At 36.0% G+C, this 20,671-nt stretch overlaps 1 pseudogene; it reads left to right on the top strand.

Moving 5' to 3' along the window:
• The first annotated feature begins 229 nt into the window (after positions 1 to 229).
• LOC149230661 (26S proteasome non-ATPase regulatory subunit 1 homolog A-like) lies at positions 230 to 19,759 on the top strand (annotated as a pseudogene).
• The last annotated feature ends 912 nt before the right edge of the window (positions 19,760 to 20,671 follow it).

The following is a 20,671-nucleotide window of genomic DNA, read 5'->3' as shown; positions in this document are numbered from 1 at the left end:
AAAATATATCAAAAACTACCCTCACCTTATTATTTAAGCATTGTTGGCCTTTTAGATAGAACTTGATTTACTTGAAAATGAGGATTAGAATTTCCTAATAAATGTTAGAAACCAACTTCCTGAGCTCAAGTAGAAAATCACAAGAAGTGCAGATGTTAGAAAATCTTCAGTTGTTCTGGGTGATGTTTCTAATAATGGAAACAATGCTTTGGCTAAAACATCTATTGCAATGGATACCTCTGATGGTGTACAAATGAAAGATGGTTCTACTATTCCCAATGGAGCTAATAATGAATTGGATATAATAGAAGTCATTTATGAAGAAAGACTAGCAAAGATTAAAGGAATTTTGTCTAGCGAAATAGCTATACTTCTGATATTGCAATTTTTGTATAGTCACAACAGGTCTGAAGTCTCATCTTGTAAAATGTTTTTGAATGTCATTTTTTTTGCAATTTGATTTAGTATTCCCTAATCTGCATTTATAACTTTTGTGTGCTTTAACTTGTAGTTGGATTTTCTAATGAAACTAGTATGCAACCATGTTAAAATAATGAGAAGATAATATTGTTCTAAGTTCTATCAATGAATGTTGTGAGTATATTATATTGGGACTTTGTCCAAAGGCATCATTACAGAGATAGTTGGGCACATAGTGGGGAGCTTAAGCATCGAATTCAAATGGTCACAATTCTTCTATTGTTTTTCTCTTGAGAGTGACAAAGATTTATATTAATATTGGAACTGGAGATTACATATATAAGTTGAGGGAAACACGAAGCACCCTTTACTTGGACATGAAAAATACAACTATTAAACTGTAAAAACGAGAAACAGGAGTAGAACTCTATAGCCAGATATCCATGCTTCCCTTGTCCTTTAAGCTTCTAAAAAGAATGAAAGCTAATCAACCTAACAACTGAGAATTTAGAAGTTGCAACTATTGGAAATACTTGGATTGCATACATATACAGATGGTAACAAGATATGTACTGTAAATCATTTGGCTTGGTTGTGGTACTAAGGAATTTTTGGAGTTGATACATTGATGTCACTATGGTGCAAATGGATCTCCAGTTCCCCCATTGGTGTTAGCAATGACCTCATTTTCCATCCCACTAGCCTCTTTGATATGCTTCCACTGTTTCTCATCACTTTTCCAATCTCAGCGTTTGAAAATCATTTGTCTTGGCCATGGTGTTAGGGAATACTTGGGACTGAGATGTTGAAATATTTGTTAGGAAAATGGATATCTAGTTCTCCCACTGGGACAATGGCCTCATTTTCCTTCACATGAACCTTTTTGTCATTCTTCTTATTGGATGTTTAACTTAGTGTTTGAAAATTTCTCCATGGTGAATTTCCACATCTATATTATCATGTTGATCTTGTGATTTTGGACAGAATGAGATACTTAAGTGGCTTCCAAAATCAATTTGAGAATTGTATGAAAATTGTTGATTGCTTGTGTAATCAATTGAAAATTAAAGCCCTGTCATGGCTCCCAACGGTTCTTCCATATTACTTGATTGAATACTTGCATTTCATGAAAATTTACACTTGGACTCTTTTGTGTCATAAATTACTCAAGATTTAGAAGGGATGGAATTCCTTCCAGATGCTCCATCAAATATTGATATATTCTTGTCTTGATATTTAAACCACCCAAAGATACCACTTCTGTGTGGATCTGAGGGCATTATTTTACCTACTACAAAATTTAAATTATCTCATATTTGTGTTTCTCATTACATGTCTGATATCAATACTTGAAAAATTTTACAAGGTAAATTGACACCTTTTTATTATCCTATTGATTCTATGATTTTGGGAAAAGTGGTGTATTTTAACGACATCCACAATCAATCATAAATCCCCAAGATTGGTTTTAAGAGGCCTCTTGACTTCTCCAGTGGATGACCTTCTCCCTAGAGCACCTTTCCCACTTTAGGTACTCTCTAGATGTGCCAAGGCATCCCTTGCCGACTAGAGAAGAACTAAATTGGGCCATTAGAGAGGAAGTCTACAAATTTTACATCCAAATTATTTGGACCTCACCTTTGGAAATTGGATATCTCTTGGAATTAGAAATTCAATGTAAATAAAAACATTTATCTTCATCCTATAAGGTTTCTCGGATCACAACCCTATATGAAACAACAATGGAAAGAGTACAATGTTTCAGTTCAGAACACCCCAAACTTCTTGGCAATTCAAGGAGAAAAGATACCAAATCAAAGGGTTAAGTTTCAATCCATTTTAAGGCAACTCATCTGCCAATAGCCAAATCTGAAAATACCCTTTCACAACAGTAATAACGGAATCATGCAAAAAGAAAAATAAGCAGCTTATACTCTTCACTTAGATGTCAAATAACTTCACATTTATGCTTTTACTTGTGTCAAATCAACAACAAATATATGGTTGTAAATAATAATGCATAAAGAACATATGTAACTAAATAAAATTTGGAAATTGCATAAGTTTTTGGACAACTGCAAACTTAATTAACGTGCTCAAAATGAATCACATGTACACATCATGGATTTATCTCAAGTTTGGTACAAATCCCCTCCCCGTGCTCCAAACCCTAGCTAGGGTGAATCGATAAAACCATAGCAACCAAGAAGATCCAATATGAAAGCATCACTCTAACACATCCTCCAAATCAAGAGGTCCTCTCTTCATTCTCTTCTTCACAATTCCACCCTAGAGTTTGATTGGAAAACCCTTATCTCTGATCTTCAAGGGATAAAACTTAACCCTAGACCCGCAGGATGCTCCTTGTGTCCAACGTGCACCAACGTGAATGAGCATATTTTAATGGAAAAACTCTCCTTCCTCTATTTATATGAGAGATAAGAGAGGCCAACAATTCAATGTGGGACTCAACCCTTACAAGCACTTGTAGGCCAACACAAGAGAGATGATATGCTCTTTAAGTAATCGTGTCATGTTTGGAACTTCATCTTCTAGATTAAAGTGAACAACTATTTAATAACAAGCACATTTACTTAAAGTCCCCCTCAAAATATTTTACCCTGTTGGCCTTGGTGAATCAATTTTCTTTTGTAAATCATATAATATAATTTAATGTTTTTTTTAAGGGTGGTTCACAAACACTAGGTGGCCGCTACACCCACGAGAAAAATCCATGTAGATCAACCCGAAGGGATCTACCTTCCAACCAAACAAGAATGGTCTAACCCCAAGGGCGTTGAGGAGATTTGACCCCATGACCTCCCAACTGGCGAGGTACTTAGCAACGGGAACTCGACCAATTGAGCTAACCCTTGGGGATACAATATAATTTAATATGATTTAATGTTGTTTAAATACATTTCATATTGGAAATTCTCTAATTAGTTTTGTAATTTTCTTTTTCCAAGGGATGGGATAATGATGGATAGGTTTCTATTTTTACTACTGCATGGATTTTTTTTTTTAATTTAAATTTAAAATTGAAAGTTTAGATATGTCAATGTTACTACTTCTAAATGCAAGAGATTTTTCTAAACTAAATCAATATTTGTTATGTGCAGGTCAGATCTCCTCATACTGTAAACCATAAAATAATATATTGAAATGCACAATAGTGTATGCCACAATGCGACCATTTATGACAATGCGTTGATGCATGCTGGAACAATTGCAAACACTTTCCCCAGGGAAAACTTGGTCATTCAACTATGATTTTATATTTACAATAAGTTTGTGTTCACATTTAACTTTTTCTTACAGAATTTTGTTTTTATATTACGATATTTTATGGTTTTGATCTGCTGTGTTACTAGGATGGCTGAGCAGAGCCACAAACTAGGAAAAATTTAGTGCTACAGCTGGCTTGGGAGTCATTCATAGGGGTCATATTCAACAAGGATGTTCTTTGATGGCTGCTTATATTCCTTAGAATTGTGCTAGTGGAGGTGGAAGTCCCTTTTTTTAGGGTGAAGCCCTAAATGCCTTGGGACTTAGATAGGCAAATCATGGAGAAGGGATCAAACAGTTTCTTCATGAAATCTTACACAATGCAAATCTTGAAGTATCTCATTCCTTTGCAAATATGCAGTATTTTATAATAAAAAAGTTGATTCATCCTATTTTTCTAGCATGTTTTTCTCTGAAGGGAGCCATTACAGATGTGTGCTATAATTTCTATGGTAATTCAACATGGTGCATGCTTGGGTTTGGGATTGGCAGCTTTATCAACTGTCGATGAAGAAATTTATGAGGATATAAAGAATATCCTCTATTTAGATAGTACAATTGTTGGGGAATATGTAGGTATTAGCACAGGTCTCCTTATGGTTGGGACTACAAGTGAAAAATCTAGTGAAATTATTGCATATGCACATGACACAACATGAGAAGATTATCAGGTATTAATTGTTTTTTTGTGTAACAAAGAACTCTACTTTCAAATAAGTCTTTTACTTGAAGCTATTAAATTTTCCTATTTTGCCTCAGTCTACCTGGAAGATATGATTCTAATTTAGAAATGACATGTAGGGGTTCTGCACATGGAATAACCCTTAATCTCTATGGAAGAGAAGAGGAGGCAAATACACTTATTGAACAAATAGCATGGGATCAAGATCCTATTTTGCAATATGTTGGAATGCATTCAATCATCTTGGCATATTGTGGAACAACCAATAACAAGGCTATCTAACACCTTCTCCACTTTGTTGTCTCAGATGTCAGTGATGATGTGATAAAAACTGCAGTGTTGGCCCTTGGGTTTGTTTTATGCTCAAAACACGAGCAGGTTAATTTTTTCTATGCATTTCGATAGAATTATCTTTTTCTAGACAAAATCATAAGTGGAATGTTTTTCATAAATATGTCGGCAACATTACTACTGTTTCTATTTTCTTGTGTTGATTTGACAATTTTCCTTGCATTTTCAAAGACACCACAGGTTAGATCGTTACTTTCCGAGTCTTACAATCCACATGTTAGATATGGAGCACCTATAACAGTGGGTTTTTCTTGCGATGGTACAGGATTGAGTGAAGCCATTTCACTGCTAGAGCCTTTGACATTAGATGTAGTTGATTTTGTTGAAGGAGCTTTAATAGCAATGGTTATGATTCTTGTTCAGACCAATGAATCATGTGAATGACGTGTAGGTAAATTTAGGTATGTTATCCCCTAGACTTTAAAATGGCCTAGCAGTACTTCATGGAAGTTCAAATTTTAAAAGAAAATATTTCCATTGCTTACCAAGTTGTTTTCAAAATGTTGGTATATACGTTTATTTCACTTTTCACAAAGCTGAAATGATTTCTTGATATTGTTTCAGGTGTCAACTGGAGAAAATAATTCTTGATAAGCATGAGGATACCATGAGCAATATGGGTGCAATTTTGGCTTCTAGTATTTTAGATGTAGGTCGTAGGAATGTAACTGTTAAATTACTTTTAGTTATATGTATGATATAATGACTATTGTTATTGGAATGGAATTCTTCACACAGTTTTGGTATTGGTATCGACTCATCTACTTTTCGAGCTTGTCTTTCATACCAACTTCTTTTATTGGGGTTAACTATGACTTGAATACCCCAAAGTTTGAATTTATATTTGATGCAAAACCTTCATTGTTTGCGTATCCTCATCCAATGGCACCTCCAACAACCACCTCAACTACAAAGTTACCAACCATTATTTTTTCAACATCAGCAAGGGCTAAAACGAGAGGAAGAAAAGAAATAGATAAGACAAGTATAGTTGAAATAATATCTGGTGATGGTGGTAATACATTTGTATCTGATAATGGTGTTGTGTTCTTTGGAAAGGGCCCAAACTCTAATGATAAGGACGGTGAACCAATGCAGGTAACTAGAGTTATTATTGAGGCACCTTTTGTCAAGATAAGCTTCTATTAAAAATGAATTATAAAAGTACAGATGAACATATTGGTGGAATTTATTAATTGGAGAATGGTGCTCTGTGTTTATTTGTTTCTTTGTTCACTAGTTTTCTTATGTTTTTTGTAAATAGTAATATCCTTCTTGGGGTGGATCCAAATTTTGAGATTATTATTGATCGATAAAGGTAAAAAATGTGATTCATATTATGTAGAACAAGGGTATTCATCTTATGAAGAACCCTGTTACACCTTTATCCATAATCTACCCTAATTTCTGTGGGAAGTTACAGTTGTTACTGTCCAATGATAATGATAATTCTGATCCCTGATTCTGTCAAAAGAGTATCGTGCCTCATCATTAATTGGTGACTTATATAGGACTTAGAAATTGACGTCACCTAATCTGAATTGTTGCAAAACAAGAGCGATGTTGTCTCAATGAATGTATTTTTTTTAAATGAAGTTCTGGAATCATGATTTATAGGTCGATTAATTGGACAACTCACAAGAAACACATACAACGTATCTGATGCCAAATTTCAAGAGATGAAAGCAACATCATAGATATGAATTTTGTGGTTGTTTGAGAGAAGTGTGAAATTGTACTGATAGTCTCAAGACAACACCTTAAATGCAATAGTTTCAAGAGGTCAAATGGCACTGTCTTTAGGATCCCCATAATGTTTAGACATTAATGGAAAAATAGACACCATAAAAATGATATATTATCTAATTTCATACCACCAAGGAAACATATGACATATAATGTCCTTAAGGTTATACTCAATGTGTATGATTGTAATGTTATAACGACTCACCTACAACATGGTTCACTTAGTCTAATAGACTTTGAAAAGGATAGATAGAGCCACACTATCAAATCAATTTTTTTTCCTTCTTCAACCATGGGCATATAAAGTTGATGCAACATTTACATGAGCTCACCCTTTCGAATCACCAACATTTTTTTTCCCATTTCATAGATTCTAATCAAGGAAATGATTCAAAATTTAGGACTTATGTTGAATATATCTAAAAAAACGCAACCTTCTTGACATTACTAAGTGTATTTGGAATTTGATGCCTTGACCTAGAGAAAACAAAAGTTGTATACACTTAGGATAGATGTTAAGACATGAGTCATTGTTTGAGTGCAAGGCTATGTGAGGTTTGATATTAACTTTTAAAATAAAAAGGCACAAGGCTACAATGAAGCAGTTGTAACAAGGGTTTACACAATTGCAAGGAAACTCTTTTAATAGACTCAAGTTAGGGAAACAAAGATGAAATACTCTCTTAAAATTGAAAAAAGTCTATAGGTTAAGAGGCTTAAAGTCAAGCTTTCTTGCACTAGCTAAATATGGGCCTACCGAAGCTTTCTTTAGATACCTTGTATCAAAGGAAGCAATGAAATAGATCAAATCTGTTAACAACATTGAAGGGAGGGTTAATGAAGTATATATCCAAAAAGTGTTTGAAATCATTATAATATTACTTTTCAAACGCAAGTTGATATAAAAAAAAAGTGGCCATGCAAATGTCTATTGGTGTAGTTCCTTGATGGTTTTCTAATGAACAACAAAGGCTATGTGATCATGGTTTAATTTTAAATGAGTTAATCATTGCATTGGAAAAATGGCCAATGATAAGTCTCGAGGGATTAATGATTACTCGTGTGACTTTTATAAGGATACATGAGATTTTTTCAAACCTGAATCGTGACAGGGGTATAACGAAGCACTTTAGTGACAGTCATTTTGGAGTTCCTTCAACAAAGGTTTTATCATGTTCATTCCAACACTTGAATATTTTGAGTTAATCACGAATGGGCACTTGATAATGTTATTCGATGTCACATTTAAAATCATAGATGAAGCATTGGCACAAAGTTTGAGACATATTCTCCTAAGACCATTAGACATGGTCAAACAAGTTTCACTAATGGGTATTATGTTATACTCAATGTCATTGTAATTTAACATGGAATTAAAAGGCCAGTACAATGAGTTAGAATCTATGTTCATCAATACTAACTTTGAAAAGGCACATGATATCATGTGATGGCCATTCGTTCTTTCTATGTTGAAGGCCCTGTGGTTTTTCCCCTTCTCAATTTAAAGTGACAATAACCTTTTTTATTGATGTTATTTCCTTGTCCACTACCTTGGTTAGGTTAGAGGAAATTAGCTTGTTCAGGGAAATTTGGCAAGGTTTTCACCTTTTGTTTTCCCTTTTTGTGATGCTAACAAAAGTGCTAGATAACCTTCTTTAGAGCAAGAGTTCTCAAGGAATTATCAAAGGAATACCCCTTTAACCTGGAGATTCTTAACTTATAAAAGCATTTGTTATAATACCTTGGGCCAATACCATGGATCTCAATCCTTTATTTATAACTAATACTGAAAATATTTTGTAAAGATTAAATACTTACCATCCACCTGTTAATTATTGATAATTAAATTAAAATTATGAAATACCCATTCCAAAATATACACCTCTAAAAAGAGTGTATAAATGTAATTATTAATATTATTGAAAAATAATTATTATGAAACTCACTTGAACAACATTAATGATTACCAAGGTTAGGGATACATTTAAGATAAAATTACATGATCCATTAATATTTAACATCATAGTCTAACGAGGCATCATTGTTTCTCAAAAAATAATGGAAACTCCCACACAATTTTGATAAAATTCGATGGAATTTTGGAAATCCAAGTTACAATTTTCAATATTTTGGGTTCCCTAGGGGTTTTTGATGGTGTTGAATCCATTTCCACCATTAAAAAAAAGATTCAAGCAACATTGTCATATTTTTTGAACAAAAATTAATTATATTTCAAAGGTTTTTTGCTCTCCAGGCAAAATTGACACTCAATAGATAATGCCCTATTTAACACCTACATTATGTAACCAATTATTTGTTATAGGTGGTCTAAGGAACCTCCATAAGAAGGAATTGATTTAAGGTGGATCCGATGCAAGATGACCAATGCTCCAACATGTTTTGCATGGTATAACTTTCAATAAATTACTTATTGGCAATAACCATCCCTTCTCGTCCATTTTCGCTGATATAATATTTTTAGTGGATTGTGTATTTTTGTATTGTCTCTTGATCCTATTTTATTCCGTTCTTGACTTCTTAAGGCACCACAACGTGATCGGTCTTTGGAACATTCTTTCTGCATATTGTGAATTTATTTAATTTGTTTTAAATATTGTATTCAAAATGAACAATTGATTTCTCTTTTCAAAGTGGTTTTTTTTTGGGAGTTGTTTTTTGAAATTATTGTCTCTCTATTTAATATTTCTTAATCAAAATTCAACATTTTTATTTTTAAATAATGTAGTAGTCCAACCTCTAGTCTTGCAAACATATTCTATTATATAATATTTTTATTTTTGCAAGTTGTTCATTTTCATTCATGCCTTCTTATTTTGCTTTCACAAATTTTAAATACAAAATAAATTGGAATGCTCAGCTGCTAGTTTAATATTCTAGAATCTAAACATAATCTAGCTCGAAGTGTTTTGGTCTTTTTCCTTCTTCCGCTTCCACCTAAAGACAAGCACCTAAGTTTGTCTTTAGTTGTTTGATTCTTAGTTCCTTGATATATTAGGTTTTCATAATGATGACTGGTGTTAATGTTAATTGATGTCAGTCTTCATTCTGTAATTCAGGCTCGTAATTTTTTCTAGGCCTTTAGTGGTAAGGTGTGACCTTATATGGTTGTCTCTCCCATATATCCATAATACCACATCTACATTTATATTTTTACACTTGTGCAAGCAATGAAATTCCTGTGGCACTCCCAGATTTAATGTGCGGTACTCATAGTTATGATAAAGCAAATGATAAGGTACAAAATATGTAGTAGCAACTTTGTAAAAGATGTATTTCTTAGGATCATTTTGGTGGTATAATTTATACTAGTAGTTAAAGAAGACACCTTTAGACATCATGAATGAACATTGCAGCCCATAAACCCATAGGAATACCATCATCTACAACACTAAGATTGACAATTAAGACTGAGAAGCTTCAAGAAGTTAAGACAACAAGTGAAAGTAACATTTCAGTGTTTTTGTGAGTAAGATGATATGAAAGTTCTAGATGCAAATTGATGACATTCTCGAGATGAAAAAGGAATTTGTATTCAAGAAGATATTGGAGTGTGCTGGTAGTAAAGACAAATGATATAAAGGTTGTAAGATTTACTATGGTCCCTCCATCCATATTCTATGGCCTGACCACCACTGGGACACGCTATATATACCAGGAGGTTGTTGCTTTGTTCAGGAAAATAGGGAAAGTTCAACTATAGCATTAAATCATTGACATATTTCTTCGTCTCTATTATAAATAGATTTGGATCAGAACATCCTCATTATTGGTGCATACCTTGTGCATTTATTGATTGAATATTTTTAGATCTGTATTGACAACATCAAGACAACGTTTTTCTTTGCATTTTTTTGCTTAATTATTAATCAACATACTGCAGATTATTTGCAACATTATCAGACTTGTTAAGGGGTGTATGGAAAGGGTGATTTATGCAGTCCCTGTGGCTGTTGTTTTCCAAGAATTCCAGACTAATAATTGAGCATATTCAGGGAAATGTGTTTAAGGAAGCTGCAGAGAAGTCTTAGAATGATTTTGAGTTGGGAAAGGTATATTATATCCCAAATGGAGCCTTTCAAGTGGCAAACAAACAAATGAAAACAATACCAAATGATTACAAGATGGACTTGCATGCAAATTCAGAATTTGAAGCAGTATGACACAGATGGAAAGAGTTATTTCCATATCCTTATATTCTGAGCATGCATTTGTTTCTGAAATCATTAAGGCTTCTTTAGGTGAAGGAGAGCCATCCTACTTCAATGTTAGAGTGCGTACGAGTAGAATGGCTCAATCCATTGAGGGTTGTATGGGAGTTTCTAAAAACCATGTGCATCACTTATATTCAACCTAGAATGGAGGTTTTTACACTCTTAAATGTGTTATTTCAAAGGAGGAATTTGATCAAGGGCCAATTTATTCCAAGAATTTCTAGGGTGGATTTATTCCTAGACCCATGTTAGGTTGACCCCTCTTCATCTTCCAAATAGAAATCATTTATATGCTTGTTTGGGCACATTTGATACCTCCTCAGTTCAACAATGCACCACATTGATGATTCATGGCATTAATCAATTCCTGAAGTGTAGTTGGAACTCACAGTTTGCAGAGTTCTTTGAAGAACATGACTAGAATGGAGAAACTATAAAATTATTATTGGTTTTATGCCTATTTATTCTAGCACAAGTTTGAAAGTACAGCTATAGCAACAACCAAAAAACATTGCATTGTCACTTATTCCATCAATGATGAAAATTGATGAATGAAAAAGAAGAAACAATAATGAGATCAAACTCTATCAAAATAATGAAATGTGCTCTATGATAGTAGGGCGAGATTAACATAAGAAAGGCACTCAACAACAATATTATTCCTAGACCTTGTCAAGCAGATCAACACTCCACCTTTTCGTACTTTCAGATCCAAAATTAATTTGATAGAGGCTTTCTATTTCCTATGTTTTGTTTTTAGCTAATTGGTTGACATTTCTAGCCTACATTTAAAGGCATGAGCACCTTCTTTAAGAGGTGACCTAGTCAACATATTTTGGATTGAATTTTTGGAAAAGAGAAGATTACACCCCATGCTTTTAGACATTTCTTTGAGGAGGTTTTCTTTCTTTTTTTGGACTCACAAAGAAGAGGAAAGGCGCAGATGTAACCAATCAATCATTATGTTAGTTGGAGGCTTACTTCCTCTAGACACTAAGGATCATGGAATATTTGGGCATGTTACCCACACACATGTATGGGTAACCATAGGAGGAATTTCTTCTTCAATGATGCAAATTGGCAACCAATTGTCATACATTATTTATTATATGTTGTATCTTTTGTTTTCCATTTGTTTTCACAAGTTATCTACAACCTGATATTTTTAGCATGTAACTTAGTTGACATGATTATGGATATGTTTTTCTTAAAGGTTGAATAATAAGTTCCCAAGTTTTTCTTTTTTTATGGTGACATTTTATTTACTTTGTTTATACAAGTCATTTGGCCACATAGTGGACACTAGCACCCAACTGAAGAAAAATTGTTCGAGTTTCTTGTTTCTCTGGGGGGTAATGGCATTGACGTTGTTGATGTTGAGGTATATGCTATATAAATCCTTTATAATATAGTTTATTTTATATTCCAGTGTTCGTTTTCTTTAATGTTTTATACTTTTCATTGTATCTTGTTTCATTTTCAGAAGAGTAACTCGATATTGATGGAAAGAAGCATGAATTAAAAAAAGAGGAGAATAATAACACTGGAGTGACAAATGCAGAAAGGGAGAGAGATCTGATAGTGGGCTTGGCCACGGTAATGTTCATTTTTCAGTATTTGGTTTCTTTAAAGTGTGTAGAGATATTAGTGAGTTCGAGATGTGTCGAATTTGAAACCTTAGTGTGTGTGGAGATAAGTGTTTAATCCTTGTTCTTTTATATGCTTGAGGATTGCATGTATCCAATTATCATGAAGCAATTAAGGTATAAATTCACTTCTGATCTATAAGGGTTGTGTATATGCATGATCCAAATCAAGATAGGTGCCCCTTGTAGGTCTGAGCGAATTAGTTCCTTTCATAATTTGGTCTTTTGATTTTTGTGGAATCAGTTATTTGTTCTACCTTTTATTTGCAGTATTTATTGTCACCTTTACAACTCTTGCGAATTGAGGAGGAACTAGGGTTAGCAACAGTGTATATAGATGCAATTTTCGGCAAGCTTGTAGAGCCATACTAAATAAAAATGTTTTGGCATGTTCAAGAATGTTTTTGATGTTTATGATGTGGGGAAATCAATAAGATTTTTTTCCATTTTCGAGAATTCTTCTCTCTGTTTTTTTTGGAGAGAACCTAGATTGTAGTGGATCTAGAAGTAATAAAGGATATGTGTACATATCAACAATAAATTCGAAATATCTTTTTCTTGTTTAGATAATCTTCGGCAAAATCACATAACCAATCTTTTGTCGACGCGTTTCGAACCAACCAGTGTGGTTCATCGTCAGGACAAGTTGAAGAACCAATCTGGTTTAGCTGATTAAATAGAGTGTGCAGAGATTCCAACGGCTAAATTCCAACGGCTAATTTGACCTAATGCTCTTGGTCAAACCAATAATTCAATTATTAACATTTCTATAAATAGCTAAAACAGGTAAATATGTTTTTTTTTTTTTTTTTTTTTCCGAAGGTGGTAAAACCTATCAAATTATATTTTCTTCTTGGATTCCTCGATTATTCAAATTATATTTTTAAGATTTTGAAGACTACCATTCGAACCTGGACAAGGTAGCACTTGGAACTTACTTTCAACCAAATCATAAGCATGTTTTGAATTTAACTCATATTTTCTTTAGATCCAACAATGAATCCTATGGCACTAGAGACAACTAATTTATAGGGAACAAGATCGGGATTTGAGATGCAACGTGTATCACTCTTGCACTTAATTTAAATGTTTTTTTATTTTTTCTTTTGATAAATTCATTTATTCAATTTGTTCCTAACATTGTGCTACATGAAAAAAACCTAAAAGTTCACACATGAGCTTATGTTATTCTTGCACAATAAAAAAAACCACCTTATGAAAATGTGAAAAAAAAAATAAGAGCAGTGACATTACCACCATGTGGCTCTTGTTTCTTTTATGATGCAATTCGACAACCAACTGTCATACATTATTTATTATACGTCATATTTTTCTTTCCATTTGTTTTCACAAGTTATCTACAACCTAAGATTTTTAGCATGTAACCTAGTTAGCATGATAGTTCTTAAGTTTTTCTTGAAGGTTGAATGTTAAGTTTTAAAGGTGTTATTTTCTATGGTGACATTTTTTTTGCTTTGTTTAAATAGGTCATCTAGGCACATGGTGGCCACTATCACCCCACTCAAGAAAAATTGTTCGAGTTTCTCGATTCCTTGGAGAAAAATGGTAGACATTGATGATGTTGAGGTATATGTTGTATAAATATTTTATAGTTTAATTTAGTTTATATTCTAGTGTTTATTGTCTTTCATGCCTTAAACTCTGCATTGTGTTTTCCTTCATTTTCAGAAGAGGATATCAGTATTGTTGGTAAGAAGCAAAAATTGAAGAAAGATGAGAACAATAATACTGGGGCAAAAAATGTAGAAAGAGAGAGAGAAGAGAACCGGTCTAACGATACCATTAAAGCCAATAACTTGTATGAGACACACACATACAAACTGATGGTCAAATCTTTAGAGTTTGTGAATTCACCTACAATGCCTTGAAACGTTTTGAAGTGATGAAAAAATAATATTTCATGTGTAAATTGTAGTCCAACCAATATTAAGTTGGACACTCATATTGTAATACTTGACATTTTATATAATATAATTTATATGGTTGAAATTATTTATAGTTGCACTTTATATTATTTAGTGTTGTAATTAACATATGTAACTTTGTATTTTCATATTAGATGAACATACACATTGTATGACATTTTTTTTAAATTTAGTTGCAAAATCTTACTAATTAATTTATGTTCATAAATAATGAACACGCAAAATAAACGTTGTTAACACCCAGGTTGTTCCCTATGACTCCCAAGGGAATACGATCGGGGTAACCACTAACCAAGCTTTGGATTATAGGTCCTAGCCTACCTGTAATCAGAGAGGGCTCTCTCTTTAAGTTTTAGCTCTGTTTTGTGAAGATTTTAGGCTAGTTATAAGTTTCAGTTTTTTGTTTGAAGTTTTGGTTGTGAACTGTTGTTGTGAGAAGGGCATGAAAGGTTTGGAAGATGTTAGTCCATTGGGCATTTGGAGTCAGAAATCTGAGACAGTCCTGGTACCTGTGATGGAGAAAGTTTTACTGCAAGGCTAGATGACTATTCTTAATATAATTTCTGATTAGTGAGTGAAACAGTGGGAGATGGAATTACAGACAGTGTGGTAACAATTTGAGCAGCAATTTCTACTTAGTAGCATACATGAATTACTAAATAGGAACTGCGAAAGGTTCAGGGTTTATTGAAGCAGTTAAGAATTCCAATTAAACAGCTGAGCCTGTAGAAAACATTTATAGTAAAGAAAGATTGAAATCAGGGTGTCTCCATGGACAAATCCTGAGCTATTCTTTTTCTTTCTTCGTAAATTTAGAACAACATATGAGAGATATGAGTTAAACAGGTAATAAAACATTAACAGAGATAGGGAAAACTTATTATATTAAGCCATAGCACTAGAATCCTGTAGCATTCAATGGTTCCAAGACAGCATGCATCAGCAAGACCAAATTTCTGTAAACTCCAAGCTTTCTTTGTATTATTCCTCCAGAAATTACAGCCGAGTTCTCCTTTTTTAACAAGAAACAACAACCCCTGAATCAACTGCGTGGGGGAGATTTTATACAAAAATATCAAGTAAAATATCTAGAATGAAAGTTATTGAGCAATAACTGTCTCTACCAACTTTGTACAGTGAAGTTATTACAAAATTTAAAGCCTGTAGTAAAGGCACATAACAACTGTTTGCTGTTTGTTAGTTGATGATGACTTTTGGGCCCAAGGGCCGGCTGCGTTAATTCTTGGACGGCTTCTGCTGACAACGGCTGCTGTAGATGACACGTTGTGGCTCTGATGCTTTTGGGATGCTGACCTGTAATCTTTGACCTGTGGCTGCTAATCTGTGACTTCTTTATTGATTCTCTGCTTGCTGTAAAATGCATTTGATTAAATTATTTTATCAAATCACAGCAAAGTCCTTATCATATATGTCCACCATTTATCAGGGGGCATCTGATGCCTTCGCATCTTGAGGAGTGTCTCATCTGCATCTGTATATTTGTAGTAATTAGGGGGGACTTCAAACAGATGATTGATTTCATGTTCTATATAAAACAGATTTTCTAGTTTATCATACAGCTCTTGTCCTGTGGGCGGCCCAGTTCCTTCCGAAGTACTAGATGAAGTAGTCAACTGATCAGTGATGTAATTGTTGACTCTTTTTGCAATTTGTTCATGAGAAGATAGCCTTCCTACGCTGTTTAGTAAACTGGGGAGTCCCCTGTCGTGTAATGCTGTGATCTTGGCACCAAAAGCATTTACCTCTGCTTGAATATCCTGACATTTTCTTTCTAGTGCCTGTACATAATTTCTGAGGGTGAGTACCCTTTTGATCGTCAAAATTGTATCAGTTCTATCTCTGATACCCATGTTTGCTAACTGTATGCCAGTTTTTTTGTTCAACACATTGATCATTCTAGTAGCTATATCTGGCATACTTCCTAGAGAAGCTCTGGCTTTTTGACTTTCTGCATAAGCCTTGCCCAGCAAATCCATTTGCTCATGGATGGTCTCTATATATTGCCATTGGTCTGTGATTGATTTACCAATCTTTAACCATATGATTTTCTTGAGCTCTGTTATTGCTTTGCTCATGTTCATCTCTTTCTCCAGCTCTTTGATTTTCCTTTCCAAGGTCCTTACTTCCCTTGTCTTTTCTGCCACCTGTTGCTTGGATTTATCATGTTTCTCATTAAGTGTGACCAATTTCTCCTTAGCTTCATTCAGCTCTACCATCTGGGATTCTAGGACTTGAATCTCATTCATAAACTTCTGCATGTCAAGGCTTGGAGCCTGCTCTGATGTTGGTGTTGGTGCTGATGTTGATGGAGCTGTCTCAACTGTCTGCACTGTAGGAGGAGTGACAATTTGAGGGGGTTCCTCAAGGTCGATTACTTGCTGAGGGGGCTGAGATGTTTGGCCTCCTTCTTTATGTTGTAGGGCTGCCTGCAGTGCAGCCTCTGTTTCTACCAATTTTCCCTCTGTCTGGGCAAGTTGTTTATGGAGTGATACCAGCATGGCTGCTACATCTTGGTCCTGCCTTTGCTGGGCAACCTCTTCTGTTTGAGGGTGAAGGGTTGCTGGGATCTTTATCGTCTTTTTTAAGGCTGCAATGTCTGAATCCTTTATCTTTAGCAGCTCCTTTATAGCTTTAGGGTCCTTTGGATCATGCCCAAGCTCTATGATTATATCCTCTAAAGACCTTATCCTGTTGTCTTTAGCCTGGGAGGATGCCTTTTCTAACTCCAATTGTGCAGTGGTATTATTCAAAGAATTCTGCAATCTATAATTTATCAATGTTTTGTCTGCTAGGGTAGCATACACCATCTCACCCGTCTGTTTATGCAATTCAATTTGGTCCATTGGGTGGATGTCCTTGGACAAGATTTCCAAGTTTGTTCTTATATAATCAGCTGCAGACTATGGCTGCAGCGCTGTGGGCATGAAATGGCTCATTATCATTTTGCCCTCTTGCACATCATATGCAGACATCAACCTCTGCTGGTTTGTGGGAGCCATTTTCAACAAGAGATTGTACAGCTGTAACCGCACCGGTTCATTTTTGGTCTTAATGTCTATGAATTGTTTCTTTATGCTGGATTCACCCTTTCTTTGTTGCTCTGAGGAGCTGACCTCTCCTCCAAGTATTCTTTGCTGCTCTTGCTGTAGTGAGCTAGCTGATACCTCTATGCTGGGGGGACCCATCTGTGCTTGACCAAAAGGCATCTCCTCCTCTGAAAAAGGATCGAGCATTTGTCTCTTTTCCCCTTGCTGTGATGTTGTGGTACTAAGGGGAGTCTGTTCCTCTCTATTTCTCTTCTTACCCCTCTCTTCATTGATAGGGGTTTGGAGCACCGAAGTCTCCACTGTAACATTCTGTACCGGGGCCTCCTTTTCTTGCATTTGCTCATCATTAGGACCAGGAGCCTCTGCCATTCCTTCCTGCTGTTCAGGATGATTTTCAGGCTGTTCTTCTTGGTCTTCTGGCTCTTTTTCTTGGGCTGATCACTGCTCTTCAGGGGCCTTTTGCTGTTCTGTTTCCATGCCTGTATCCTTAGCTGCAGTCTCTGCTGTAATTGGGGCTTGGAATGCCTTTTGTGGAGCTGTGGATGATGAGGCAGCTGCTCCCACTCGAGTGCCTGAAAGAGAAAATACTTGTGAACAGAGCTCTAAGTCAGCCAACTTTTGGAGATTTCTTATTCCTCTTTGAGCTAATTCTTCTTGTGTAGTGGCCTCTTCTAAGGTGCCTTCCTTCCATTCTAGTTGATTTGCATATTTTTCTATGTGAGGCAACCTTATGTGATCATAACTGGCCAGCCTATATCTGACCCTTCTTAAGCTTATGAAATGATTGGGGTCGTATGGTTTCCAAAGGAAACTGGTCTGTAAGCCAAGGCCTTCTAGCATTCTATCTGCCTCTTGCCAACCTTCCTCCCTTTTATTGTAGATGAAGTGGCCTAATTGGTTTCTAACTTTAAGCTGTGCTTTCTTGCCCCTGCTTGAAAAATGGAGTACATCAGCATTGCCAAATTTCCTGAAATACTCCAGGGCAAACAATCTCATAGGCACATATCTGGGCAATCTGTATGGGGGCAACTCACACCCATATATTCTGATAACTGTGTGGTTTTGGTAAAAATACCAATCCCCAATACTGTATATCTTGGACAACTGAAGAATCCTCTGCATCTCATCAGTTAGTCTTGGAGGAGGTGAGCTCAGAAGCAGAGATATGGCTGGGTGGATGAAGAGGTCTATAAACTCACAATAAGTGTAAGGGGAATGAGACCTCCAGTGGAAAACAGAGGACCAATAGACCACTGACCTTGGATTGACTTGTGCATCCATTCTTTTCACAGGAAAAGGAAATTTCTCATGCTGATAGTATAAGATTAAATGATAGATATAGGAGGTGTATCTGAACACCCTTTCTCTTTCCAAGTCTATCAATTGCTCATGTATATTATTGGAGATGTAAGTGGCATAGTCATAACAGATTGGGGGCTTACCAAGGGTAAACATGGCCATTATCGCCAACACAGTTTCATCAATAATTTCTATTGAATTATAGCCCAATATGGGACTAATCATGTCTGCAAGGTCTCTGCCCAATTGATTCAGGTATACATGATGAATGGGAGGGTACTTCATGGTCTCAGGGGTTGAATCAATGAACAAATGATTTATCTTGGTGATTTGAGCATCTGTCAGTTTAGCTCTTTGTTTTATCAGATCCATCAATGATAAAGGAACTAATTTCTTAGCAGTATTGAAGTTTAGCATCTCTCTGATGGCTGTAGGGGTGACATAAAAAACAACTGAGCCTGAAGGGTCAAGCACAGCCCTCTGAGTGGGGTCATAGCAATCAGCACATCGGTGGATTAGGTCAGGGAACTGGTTGACCTGAAGGAGCTTGAAGATGGGGAGGAAAGAGTCCCAAATGCCCAATATATCCATTCCACTATCATGCTTGAGTTTCAATTCATTTAGCAAGTGAATGTGATACTTGCTATGCATTAGCATTTCATCTGATATTTGGTAATCTTGATCTGCTAATGCTTTCCACTCCAACTCTCTCTGAGGGGCATTCAATGGAGCAACATTCAGGGCAACAGGTGCTACTGGTGTATCCATGTTTTACAAGTGAATTTGGGTTGAATTTCGATTATTCTGGGAGAAATACCGTCCTGCACGGTAGCTGAAGTAATTTGCTGAATTACAGCCCGTTTCAGAGCAACAGGGATGTAATCGGGCACAATTGGCCGGTTAAAAACTGAATTAACTTAGTTCCAAGGTGTAGCAGGCCTATTTCTCAGGTGAAAATGGTCATTTTCCTGGTTTTTAATCAATGCAGGACGTAGCAGAGTGCGCAGTCGGAGAATTGGTAAATACCTGGTCTTATAGCGATGGAGGAGCTTGGTTGCAGTCGAATGCTGAGCAGCAGTAGCTCTGGAATGGTCTTGGTAGGTTGGCAGCAGCAAAGGACGTGAAGATACATGAAGGAGGCAGAGCAAAAAAACACGGAAAAAGTGCGCAAAAATGGCAAAACTCGGCCAAATATGGACTTTTTGGCGTTGGCGCGAAAATTTGGATGACGTCAGCATGACGTCATCAGGTGGGGTCAGGGTTGGGTGACGTCAGCATGACATCATTGGGTGACGTGGCGGCCTGTGAGTGGTTCACGGGGACTGCATAGGTGGCGTGATAGCTCAGAGTGATGGCGGGCGAGGGTGCTGATGTGGCGGTGAAGTGGCGTGACGTTGGCATGACCGGTCAGCGGAAAATTGGGAGTGGTAAGCGGTATGATATCGCACCGCTATTCATACGGAAGCAGGATTGTCAGAGGCTGGCCCGATTCAGTAATATGGAGACGCGTGCCCCCGTGTGTACGTCAGCGGACGTCATTTTTCAGAGGCTAACGATAGTACATCGGGGCCGCTCCGAAATTGATAAGGGCCGTCGGATGGGAAAGCCCAGATCTGACTGTTGGCAGGAGGGCAAGTTGTCAGGGCAATACGGCAGCGGGCGGGGAATATTTTAATATATTTTTCGAAATACGCGCCCGAGCGTAACTTTGGGTTTTGGCGGATTTGCGGGTTTTTTCACTGTTTTTGTGTGGAAATGCGCATGGCAACAAAACTTTGGATAAAGCGGAAAAATGGGTTTTTTAGTGTATTTTTCAAAATAGCGCGGGTTAGGGGTAATAGTGGGTTTTTACAAGGCCTTTTGCAAGTAAAATAGGTAAATCTTTTCAGAGGGTTGTGAAGGGAAAAAGGGGTAGGGCTTAGGTTATTAGACCGACCAGAGGTCAATTTAATCCCTGTTTTTGGGCATATGGCTATAATTTCCAGGGGGAGGG

Source organism: Pinus tabuliformis, chromosome J, assembly GCF_031772625.1.
Source record: "Pinus tabuliformis cultivar Carrire ecotype Pingquan chromosome J, CPIR1, whole genome shotgun sequence".
Lineage (NCBI taxonomy): Eukaryota > Viridiplantae > Streptophyta > Pinopsida > Pinales > Pinaceae > Pinus > Pinus tabuliformis.
The sequence above is the reverse complement of the archived record's forward strand: the minus strand, read 5'-3'. Positions and strand labels throughout refer to the sequence as shown.